Below are 12,761 nucleotides of genomic sequence, written 5' to 3' on the forward strand. Positions count from 1 at the left end.
TAGTGGACCTTTACCTCCCGTGTTAACAAGTGCATGGCCTTGGTCACCTATGTGCAAGCCACTGACTAGTACAGATTTTTTCTCATTGTAGAATATGGTTCAAATAGGGACAATGAACTGTGTCTGATGTTTGCTGGGGGCTTCTGGAAGAGACATTTACATGCTCTTCTCAGAGAGCTAAAGGAAAGATGCATGTTCTGCCACTGGATGTTACCAAGAAAATGAGGATCACTGGGAATTGTTGGCAAGCATCTTACAATCTTGAGAAGAAATAGTTTTGCCACAGAGGAATAGAAGTTAGGTAGAAAACTAGTTCACTAACGACATAACTGAATTACCAGTTATCTGAATTTTGATATACCTCTACTTATCCTCCCGCCAAATCTGCTTCGTTCAGGATCATTATAATAGGAAATAAATTCCATGTTTTGTATGTCATATTAGATTTTTCTGTTACTTGCAAAACAAATATTCCTAATAGTGCAACTTATCAAGGCTCAAATTACATGAGCTGAGTCAGGGGCAGGGCAGTAGTTACTAGAAGAATTTTGGACTGTCAATAAAAATAACTCCCAGCACAATTTATACATTAACCACGACCAAACCGTGCTCTTTTCATTTCTGCTTACTTCTCAATTTTAAAGACATTCTAATGATTTATAAAATTAATTAAATGACTTTTTAAAAACTAGAATTCTGTTTTGAGAGGATCTGGGAAAACAGTGATCAAATTGGAATGTCTTACTTTCTATTCACTTCTACTTTGACTCCATTTGCCTGTGTTAAGCCAAGCAGCAGCTGGTGATGGTGAGCCATTGAGTATAAGTAAGATACTGAGTTCTGAAAAGGTCTTGGCAGAGGAAATAATATGGGATCCTTTCTAACATGGGACAAGCATAAGCCTGAAAACTAAACTCAGAGGCCCTCAAGATGAAGTTCATACTTGGTGAATGCTGGGAAAAACTTCAGAGTTCTGTACACCCCCCAGCATCTATGGCTGACCTAGTCTCTCATGTTTCTCAGTCTGACTGATGCCCATGAAATCTAAGGAGTAGGCTAAAATTCCCCTATTTCTGAGGGTAGGAAAGACTGAGTAGAAAGATTGTCTCTGTTGTCTACATAGAGTCTGGCTGTCTACCTGCTGTACAATTCTCCAGTGGTTTAGACACAGGATACCTTGCTTATAGCTAATGAAACCCCTGACACTCCAAGATCAGTACCCAGCTCCACACCAATAAAAATAAAACCCGTTACAACAACAACCTGAAAGAGAAATATCAAAGAATATAGATATCCAGTGAAATAGAGCTGCTTGGGAGATTTATGACAAGCTGAACAACAACAACAAAAATGGAAGAGCACTTTAGTATAGCACACAGACACAACCTAAATACGTATTTAAATCTAAACAGATAATGGTCGACTGTCCAGGAATGAGTTGTAAAAGTTCTAAACAAGAATTCTTAAAATGAAAGTCTAGTGAATTTACAAGTGTTTAACTACCTCAGCAAAACCTAGAAATTATGGATGGTGGTAAGATGAGACTGAGGTGAAAATACTGAGGAATAAAAACATCTGGTGGGATGCTGCACAGAAGGTAAGCAAGTGAAAGCATGCTAACTGGCATAGCTTATTGGAGTGAGCCAGATGATAATTAGGAGGAGTGGAATGTCTTGGTAGAAAAAGGGTGGCCTCTTCTTTCTCTGGTGGTTCAGATGGTAAAGAATCTGCCTGCAATGCAGGAGACCCAGGTTTAATCCCTGGGTTGGAAAGATTCCCTGGAGAAGGGAATGGCTACCCACTCCATTCTTGCCTGGAGAATTCCAAGAAGAGAGGAGGCTGGTGGGCAACAGTCCATGGGGTGGCAAAGAGTCAGATATGAAGAGCAACTAACACTTCCACACTCCTTTCACAATGTATACATATATTAAATAATTACACTGCACACTTTAAATACATTACAGCTTTATTTGTCAAATACACCTCAATAAAACTAACATGACAGTGAGTGAGAAAAAGCAGAGAGGAAAGAGAGAGAGAGAAAACAAGAGTCTAGTGAAGTATTTATTTCTTCATCCTGCTTTACCTTTTGGACTTGCACACTCTATGAGTCTATATAGTTCCTCTTGTGTTTAAGTGAAGGAAAAAAACAACAACAACTAGGTATCTCATTTTTGAACAGTAGCAGAGAAATGCATGTCTGACTTTGAGCAGCAGAATAGGGGTGCTTAAAAGGGTGAAGAGGGATGGAACGAATAGTAACCTGAACAAACCAGAGAAACAAGAATAAACTGCAAATAATAATGTAAAATAAGAGGAAAAATTAAGGAAAAAAAATAAAATGTATCAGACGATATGCTCAATGTCAACAGACCATACACTTCCATTAAAAGATTTAGTCATATTAGATTAAAAAGAATAAAAAATAAGTGGAAACTATTTAAAATAATTATTTAAATAACATGTAAAATAAGGAAATGGGAAAGAAAGTATCAGATAAATGCAAGCAAAAAGAAAAAGAGATAGCAATATTAATATCAATACAGAACTTAAGGTACTGTCTTAAACTTGATAAGCAGGGGAAAACACTAAACTAGATAAGAAGGGAAGTTATATCATGATAAAAGATACAATGTGTGAAAAAAATGGACTGTATGAATGCATCAATCAAAAAAGGTGCTAATTATATAAAGCAAAATCTGGTATGATGGAAGGAGAACTTGATTAAAAATACATTCATAGTGAAAAAAACTTAAATCTCTTTTCAAATCAGATAGAGACCCAACATAAAAAAGACAGAGAGAAATTGAAAAGTATAAGCAACAATACGTCTCAAGTGGAGAATTTAACATTCTCCTGCATTCAACCACAATATTATCTCACTTGTGGGAGAAATTAAATGAGCATGTAGGAATGACCTGGCCCCTCTCTCTGGCAGTTAAGGCAAGAGGAAGGGAGGCGATAGAGAACGAGATAGGAGAGCGAGGAGGAAGAGATCAAAGAGGAGGGAGGGAGGAAAGGAAAGAGAATGAAAGAGAAGAAAGTGGAGAGCCACAAGGAGATGGGAGCGAGGATCAGGGTGGATAAGAGGAAGAAAGACAGACATACACACACCATGAGTTAAAACTCTGTCCCTTTCTCTCTTCAACTTCTGTGTAAGGAATAGTGTGGCACACTGGAACGAATGAACATGTTTTTAGAGTAGTGCTTTAGAAGGCAATGATATTTAGCACTGAGACAAATTTTTCTGCCTATTTATCTCATGAAAAACAAAGAAAACATTGAAATGAATTACACAATGATACTGTATTTAGATTTTTTGATTCTGCACAATCATTAAATTCTTTTCCAGGAAAAGCTATTATTAACAGTCCTAATTGTAGTTCTGCAAAACAGCTCTCAATGGCTTGTCATGTTCAGAAGGGTGTTTTTCTGTAAGCTTCTGAAAGCCCTAATTAATGGAAAAGACCAGCCTCTAATTGCTTCTCCTATAAGTGCTTAAAGTACAAAAGATGCTTGATGAAATCATACTACCATATGATCAAAATGGATCTTTTTTCCAATCACAGAAATGTCATTTATACAACCACAAATCCTAAGACATTAAAAAGACTAAAATATTTTACTGTATCTAAGAATGTTGTTAATGCATTCATCAGAGCATCTAAAGTCCTTTTTCTTTTCTCATTGAAAAGTAATTAGTTTTGAATATTATACTATTTAAATTTATTGTTTATCCAATTTTTCAAAATTTTAATGTGAAAATTTTCAAATATTTGTAAGTTCAAAGAATCTTAGAGTGAAAATATATAAACTAACAACCTGGATTCTACCATTAATATCTTACTATCTTGTTTTATTGCATAAAAAAGAAATTGTCAAGAAAAAGAAATGCAAAAAGGCAAAATGGTTGTTTGAGGAGGCCCTACAAATAGCTGAGAAAAGAAGAGAAGCAAAAGGCAAAGCAGAAAAAGAAAGATACACCCATCTGAATGCAGAGTTCCAAATAATGGCAAGGAGAGATAAGAAAGCCCTCCTAAGTGAACAATGCAAAGAAATAAGAGGAAAAGGATAGAACATGAAAGAGTAGAGATCTCTTCGAGAAAATTAGAGATACCAAGAGAACATTTCATGCAAAGATGGGCACAATAAAGGACAGAAACGGTATGGACCTAACAGAAGCAGCAAATATTAAGAAGAGGTGGCAAGAATACACAGAAGACCATACAGTTCAGGTCACTTGCTCAGTCGTGTCCGACTCTTTGCGACCCCATGAATCGCAGCACACCAGGCCTCCCTGTCCATCACCAACTCCCGGAGTTCACCCAGACTCACGTCCATCGAGTCAGTGATGCCATCCAGCCATCTCATCCTCTGTCGTCCCCTTCTCCTCCTGCCCCCAATCCCTCCCAGCATCAGGGTCTTTTCCAATGAGTCAACTCTTCGCATGAGGTGGCCAAAGTACTGGAGTTTCAGCTTTAGCATCATTCCTTCCAAAGAAATCCCAGGGCTGATCTCCTTCAGAATGGACTGGCTGGATCTCCTTGCAGTCCAAGGGGCTCTCAAGAGTCTTCTCCAACACCACAGTTCAAAGGCATCAATTCTTCGGCGCTCAGCCTTCTTCACAGTCCAACTCTCACATCCATACATGACCACAGGAAAAACCATAGCCTTGACTAGACGAGCCTTTGTTGGCAAAGTAATGTCTCTGCTTTTGAATATGCTATCTAGGTTGGTCATAACTTTCCCTCCAAGGAGTAAGCGTCTTTTAATTTCATGGCTGCAGTCACCATCTGCAGTGATTTTGGAGCCCAAAAAAATAAAGCCTGACACTGTTTCCAGTGTTTCCCCATCTACTTGCCATGAAGTGATGGGACCAGATGCCATGATCTTCGTTTTTTGAATGTTGAGCTTTAACATAACCTTTTCACTCTCCACTTTCACTTTCATCAAGAGGCTTTTTAGTTCCTCTTCACTTTCTGCCATAAGGGTGGTGTCATCTGCGTATCTGAGGTTTTTGATATTTCTCCCAGCAATCTTGATTCCAGCTTGTGCTTCTTCCAGCCCAGCATTTCTCATGATGTACTCTGCATATAAGTTAAATAAGCAGGGTGACAATATGCAGCCTCGATGTACTCCTTTTTCTATTTGGAACCAGTCTATTGTTCCATGTCCAGTTCTAACTGTTGCTTCCTGACCTGCATATAGGTTTCTCAAGAGGCAGGTCAGGTGGTCTGGTATTCCCATCTCTTTCAGAATTTTCCACAGTTTATTCTGATCCACACAGTCAAAGGCTTTGGCATAGTCAATAAAGCAGAAATAGATGTTTTTCTGAACTCTCTTGCTTTTTCAATGATCCAGCGGATGTTGGCAGTTTGATCTCTGGTTCCTCTGCCTTTTCTAAAACCATCTCACCTTACCCATATATATATTCCAATTTTTCCATTAAATTTAACTGCTTAGGCTGTTTAAAGTATGAAATGAAAGTCTAATCTGCCGGGGACCAGCCCCGGCTGATCCAGGGTATTCGAAGGAGAGACGGCTAGGCGAGGGTCAGGGAACAACTGCTTAATTACACTTTAATTAAGGATACAAAGAGTAATAGAATAAGGATAGCTCAGTGAGGAAATTCAGTGGAGAAAAGCGGCTGAAATAAGGATAACTCAGTAGGAAAATTCAGTGGAGAAAAGAAGCTGAGTGGCTTGGTTTACGCGGAAAATCAATATAACCCGTGACACCAGGTTAGCTCTGACCACGGAGGCCGCAGGCGCCCTCTCGAATAGCGGAAGGTGCCCCACCTTAGACACCTTCTCCAGTGGGTCTTAGAAGCCCAGGCAAATAAATGGTCGCAGAGGACATCCGCGCTCCAGATGGACACTCAGCTGGAATTTGGGAGAGAGAGTGACATGGGGAGACCAAGTTTCAGTGAACAAGGCCCGCACTTTATTTTCCAAAGTAGTTTTTATACCTTAAGTTATGCATAGAGGATAATGGGGGAAGGGGTAGAGTCATGCAGCAAGCCAGGCTTTTTTCCTGCAAACTTATCATATGCAAAAGTTCAGGTGATTGACATCATCTTCTGGCCAGGAGGCCTGTTAACATTTTAAGAAACTTATCTTTCTCTAAAGGTGATTATTCCAAAGTCAGGTGCCAGCCTTCCAAAAAGCATTGGACAAAGCTGCATTTTACATTTCTATACACCCATTATATCAATCAATACACTGCCAAGGACACAGTAGGTAAGGAGTATGGAGACTTAGCAGCAAACATTGGCCCAACAAGTGAAAAACCCTTCACCAATACAATTTCTAATCTTTTAACTACTCAAAGGAATCTGTGTTTAGGCAGTTTAGAACATCTCCTGCCTCTCACAGTTGGGAGGCTCTGAACAATCACATGTGGCCGGAAAAACCCATTCAGGCAGGCTAGAGGATTTCCAAAGGAGTTTGTAGGTTGAAACACTGTCACATCCAGGAATTATTAACTGGAGCTGTAAGCTAACTCTCTTTTCAGAGAGAGGTAGTGGGGGACAGCCCCCCGTAAAGTCAGAGGTGTAGGTGAAAGCACAAAGCAGAAAGTAGGCAGACTCTGGTTTTGGGGGTAGATGCTCGAGAATTTCCAGGGGGACTCCTGAGGCTCGATCCCGCCTTTGCGTATGCCGAGCCTCCTTCCTCATGACCTTTGTCATGGGCGGAGTGCCTCACGCTGGCTCCCGGCAGTGATAGAATTCCAGTTGAGCTATTCCAGATCCTCACTCAATATGCAATATGCCGGCTCCCAGCACTAATCAATATTTGATTTAATTCTTTATACAAACTCCATTTTAAGTACCAAAAATCTTGTTTTTCATTTGGTTTCAGTTGTTTTTTAATTAGTCTTACCACCCGGACTGCCATTACCCAAGGTCAGCAATTTTTATGCTGGAAAGTGTTGGTGTGATGGATCTTTGTGTGTGACTCCTTTCCTCATCTTTTTGTCCCTATGCTAATTCTGAACTTGTTCACCTTCAGATCCATTTCTTTTTTTTTTTTTTAATTTTATTTTATTTTTAAACTTAACATAACTGTATTAGATTTGCCAAATATCAAAATGAATCCGCCACAGGTATACATGAGTTCCCCATCCTGAACCCTCCTCCCTCCTCCCTCCCCATTCCATCCCTCTGGGTCGTCCCAGTGCACCAGCCCCAATCTCCAAACTAGGAGACTCAGGAGGAAGAGGGCTGAGGCCTGTTGCCTGCATTTCTCTGTTCCCTCATCAACTGCCTCCAGCTGGGTTCAATTAACAGGAGATACTAGATGAAATTAAAGAGTGGGATGAAGGGAGAAGCCAGGGCATTCCTCCTCATTTTCTGAATCGGCCAGCATCTCTAGGGACAGCCAACTCTCCTCCATGATCCCAGTTCTGTAGCCTTGGCCCCCAAACTCCTATGACTCCCCTTCTCCCTTTGCACACCTCGAAGGTAGAAGCTTCCTGATGTTGTTGATCTCTGGCTAGCCTTGCAGTCCCTATTCGGCTTCTACGTTTTCCATCATCTAAGTAAACCAGTCCTCTGCTTTAAATTCCGTCTATTTACTTGATTTAGTCTGATACATTCTCCAGTAATATTTAACCATGTGCCTTTATCAGAAGAAAAGCTCCAATTTTCTTTGAAGCAATAAATAACATGATGGCCTTGCACACTGTAGCACAATTACTGAGAATAGCTCATTCTCACCAATCAACACCAAATGCAATATAACTGATCAAACACTGCTGAGTGTCACATAACCACCACCGCCAGAAATACAGAATCCAATTTATCCATCACCACAGAAATGATACTATCTTCATTCACAGATTCTGCAGACTCCGTATTGAGTTCACAATTTCTCTGTTCTTCCTTGCCCTTCACTTATGATTCCACTAAATGTATAGATTATTAAAATATTTTCCCTTTGAGCCTTCATGCTCTCAACCATCTAAACTGATCTGCCAAATTTATTAAGTAACTGGGCAAGTATCCATTGAGAACCCAGTATTTGCCAAACAGTATACAAAGCAGAAGCTACAGGTTCACCGTGATATAGTCTCTCTGAAATCTCAGTAAGCTGGTAATTATAATTCAGTGTGATAAACAATGTTTTGGTAGGTAGAATTCTGAGACTCCCCAAGACCCCCTCGCTCAGGTTTGCATGCTTTGTACAGGCAAGATTGTGTATATGTACAGGCAAGATTTGTGAAAATGAGGGAGAAGTCCTTTCCTCGATTAGGTTACATTATATATGTAATTATACATTATATATGTCGAAGGCAATGGGTTTACTCCTGTGATTGTGTGATTTACATAAGACTGAGTCTTAGAAGATGGAGAAGAGTCTCCTGCTGGTCTTGAGAAACCAAACTGCCAAGTTTTAGACAGCGCCATACGACAAGGACCTGCTCTGAGGTGGGCTCACTCAATAGCTATTAAGAAAACAGATACCTCAGTCCTACAACTGCAAGGAAATAAATTCTGTCAACACCACGAGGGAGCTTGGAACACTAATTTTCCCTAGATGAGGACATAGCCAGCCAACATATTGATCTTGGCTTTAGATCCTGACCCACAGAAACTGTGAGAAACTCATCTGCTACATTTGTGGTAGGTAATTTGTTAAAACAGCAATAGACAAAGAACATAGATTTAACACAGCAGAGGACATTAGGGAACACAGGAAAAGACCTAACCCAGCCCATGGCCAGGGATGACTTTCTGAAGGAAGACCTAACGCTGAGACCTGAAGACTCTGCAAGTGTTCATCAAGCAAGGGGAGGGGAGTAGGGAAAGAAGGTGAGAGAGAGATTTCAGAGAATCCTGGAAGTGTGTGTGTGCATGTGTATAAGAGAGAGAGAAACACAGACCATATAATCTTTCTCTTTGTCTCTAGCAGTTTTCTAATAAACTTTAAACCATATACTTTAAAATCCTTCACCCTTCACTTCTATTCCATATGACCATTCTCACCACAATCTATACTTTAAACAACTTCCACCATGTTTCTTACTTTGCAATTCCTATCCCTAAAATCTTACCTAATGTCCTAGGTGCAAACACCAGCTTCTCTGACTCACAATAGGTCTTCTCATCTGCTTCACATAACAACTGTTTCATCACCTCCAGGATGCCTTAATCTTAAAAGTACTTCATTTGAGTCTCTACCCAGAACCTCACACTTCACCACCAACAGTGCATTTGTGTACCAAGTGTGAGAACCACCATTCTTGGTATCCTTGGCTTTTGGAGGCTGGAACCATGTCCAGTTTATGTTCTGTCTTGTTTGAGCTTCTTTTATCATATCATAAACACCTGCTGACTAGCTAATTTTTTTTCTGGCAAGCAAGGCTTAATGACATCTGAGCTATTCCAAATACTAGAAAGAAACCTCTCTCATCCCTAGCCCTGAGACCACCATTCAGGTCTTCTTCTCTCATGGGATATTGTGGGGTTTGGAGACATGGATAATAGAATTTCCATTTTTACCTTTGTTACCAATCAAGTGTATGCATAGCTAAGCTTTCTTACTATTATTATTATTATTATTGACTACTAGGTCTTTGCTGCTGCATTGGCATTTCTCTAATTGTGGCAAGTGAGGGCAACTCTCTAGCTGTGATGCTCGGGTTCCTCACTGTTGTGGCTTCTCTTGCTGGGGAGCCTGGGCTCTAGGGTGTGCAGTCTTCAGGAGTTGCAGTACATAGGCTCAGTTGTGGCTTCCAGGCTCTAGAGTACAAGCTCAACAGGTGTTGGCACACAGGCTTAGATGCTCTGTGGCATGTGGGATCTTCCCAGACCAGGAACTGAACCCATGTCTCTTGCATTGGCAAGCAGATTATTTACCACTGAGTCTCCAGGGAAGCCCTAGTGAAGCTTTTTGAGTGCCCATTATATCCAGCATTGTGTGAAACACTTTATGTGGATTACTTCATCCTATGCTCACATAAAACCAATAGACAGATGTAGTAATATACTACCCATTATATGGACATGGAAACTAAAATTTAGGGAGATTTTGTAACTAAAAGTTAGGAGATACCAGCCCCAGCATTATGTGTCTAGAACCCAGGCTCTCAAGCACTACAGTATGGTATTTTTTCAGGTCTCAACCTGGACATTACCCAGGAAGCCCTCCCTGACCACAGATGCAGCCAAATAATGTTGGACCTGGGAAGCTATCTCCTCCTCAGGGTGTTTTTTGTTTGTTTATTTGTTTTTTAATGCTCAGGCACAGAGTTGAATGAACACTCCATGCACTTAATCACAGTCCTGCCATTTATCAACTTTGTAATCTTAATCCCTCGAGAAAAATATGATTACTATTATTCTGATCCCATGAAAGCTGAAGCAAGTACATATACTCAGCAGAGTGCACTTCTGGAGACAAATGAATATGAAAACACAATGATCCAAAATCTATGGGATATAGCAAAAGCAGTTCAAAGAGGGAAGTTTATAGCAATACAAGTTTACCCTGGGAAGCAAGAAAAGTCTCAAGTAAACAATCCACACTTACACTGAAAGGAGTTAAAAAAAGAACAAACAAAATGCAAAATTAGTAGAAGAAACGGAATCATAAAAATCACAGCATAAATAAATGAAAGAGACTAATTATATATATATATATATATATATATATATATATATATATATATATAATCAATGAAAGCAAGACCTGGAACTAGGAAAAGATAAAATTGTTAAACTTTTAGCCAGACTCATCAAGGAAAAAAAAAGAACAGGAGAGGGCCCAAATCAATAAAGTTAGAAATGAAAAAGAAGTTACAATCAATACTATACAAATACAAAAGATCATAAGAGACTACTACACTAGTAAAGTGGATAACCTAGAAGACGGACAAACTCCTAGAAATATATAATCTCCGAAGATTGAGCCAGTGAAAAATGGAAAATAAGAACAGATCAGCTACCACTTAGGAAATTAAATAAGTAATTTAAAAATTATATTCTTTGCAGCAAGATAGAGAAGCTCTACAGCCAGCAAAAACAAGATCTGCAGCTGACTATGTCTCAGATCACGAGCTCCTATTGCAAAATTCAGGCTTAAACTGAAGAAAGGGAAAACGACTAGGCCATTCAGGTATGACCTAAGTCAAATCCTTTATGATGACACAGTGGAGAAATTGATTCAAGGGACTAGATTCTGCAGACAGAGTGACTGAAGAATTACGGACAGAGGTTCATTAACAATGTACAGGAGGCGGTGACCAAAACCACTGCAAAGAAAAAGAAATGCAGGAAGCAAAGTGGTTGTCTAAGGAGGCTGTATGAATATCTGAGAAAAGAAGAGACGCAAAAGGCAAAGGAGAAAGGAAAAGATATACCCAACTGAATGCAGAGTTCCAGGGAAGAGCAAGGAAATATAAGAAAGCCTTGCTAAGCGAACAATGCAAAGAAACAGAGGAAAACAATAGAATGGGAAAGACTAGAAATCTCTTCAAGAAAATTAGAGATATCAAGGGAACATTTCACAGAAGGATGGGCACAATAAAGGACAGAAACGGTAAGGACCTAATAGAACCAGAAGAGATTAAGAAGAGGTGACAAGAATGCACAGAAGAACTGTACAAAAAAGGTCCTAGTGACCCAAATAACCATGATGATGTGGTCACTCACCCAGAGCCAGACATCCTGAACTGTGAAGTCAAGCAGGCCTTAAGAAGCACTACAATGAACAAAGCTAGTGGAGACGACGGAATTCCAGCTGAGCTACTTCAAATCCTAAAAGATAATGCTATTAAAGTACTGCACTCAATATGCCAGCAAATTTGGAAAACTCAGCAGCCACAGGACTTGAAAAGAGGAGTTTTCATTCCAATCCCAAAGGCAGGCAATGCCAAAGAATGTTCAGACTACCTCACAATTGCACTAATTTTACATGTTAGCAAGGTAATACGCAAAATCCTTCAAGCTAGGCTTCAACCTTAGGTGAACTGTGAACTTCCAGATGTACAAGCTGGATTTAGAAAAGGCAGAAAAACCAGAGACCAAACTGCCAACGTTCATTGGATCATGGAAAAAGCAAGAGAATTCCCGAAAAACATTTACTTCTGCTTCACTGATTATGCTAAAGCCTTTGACCGTGTGGATCACAACAAATTGTGGAAAATTCTAAAAGAGATGGGAGTACCAGAGCACCTTACCTATCTCCTGAGAAAACTGTATGCAGGTCAAGAAGCAACAGTTAGATGTGGACACAGAACAGATTGGTTCAAAATTGGGAAAGGAATATGGCAAAGCTGTATATTGTCACCCTGCTTATTTAACTTCTATGCAGAGTACATCATGAGAAATGCTGGGCTGGATGAATCACAAGCTGGAATCAAGATTGCTGGGAGAATATCAACAACTTCAGATATGCAGATGATACCACTCTAATGGCAGAAAATGGAGAGGAACTAAAGAGCCTCTTGATGAAAGTGAAAGAGGAGAGTGAAAAAGCTGGCTTAAAGCTCAACATTCAGAAAACTTAGATCATGACATCCGGTCCCATCACTTTATGACAAATGGAAGGGGGAAAAGTGGAAACAGTGACAGATTTTATTTTCTTGGGCTCTAGATTCACTGCAAACGGTGACTGCGGCCATGAAATTAAAAGACTCCTGCTCCTTGGAAGAAAAGATATCACAAACCTCAACAGCATAGTAAAAAGCAGAGACATCACTTTGCCAACAAGATCCATATAGTCAAGGCTATGGTTTTTCCTCTAGTCATACAGATGTTA

At 39.8% G+C, this 12,761-nt stretch overlaps 2 long non-coding RNA genes across 3 annotated transcripts in view; both read right to left on the bottom strand.

Moving 5' to 3' along the window:
- The window catches only part of LOC129657427 (uncharacterized), a 230,589-nt gene that overhangs the window by 164,034 nt on the left and 53,794 nt on the right, over positions 1-12,761 (bottom strand). The window lies entirely within an intron of this gene.
- The window catches only part of LOC129657426 (uncharacterized), a 154,296-nt gene that overhangs the window by 109,670 nt on the left and 31,865 nt on the right, over positions 1-12,761 (bottom strand). The window lies entirely within an intron of this gene.

Source organism: Bubalus kerabau, chromosome 7 (genome assembly GCF_029407905.1).
Source record: "Bubalus kerabau isolate K-KA32 ecotype Philippines breed swamp buffalo chromosome 7, PCC_UOA_SB_1v2, whole genome shotgun sequence".
NCBI classification, from domain to species: Eukaryota; Metazoa; Chordata; class Mammalia; order Artiodactyla; family Bovidae; genus Bubalus; species Bubalus kerabau.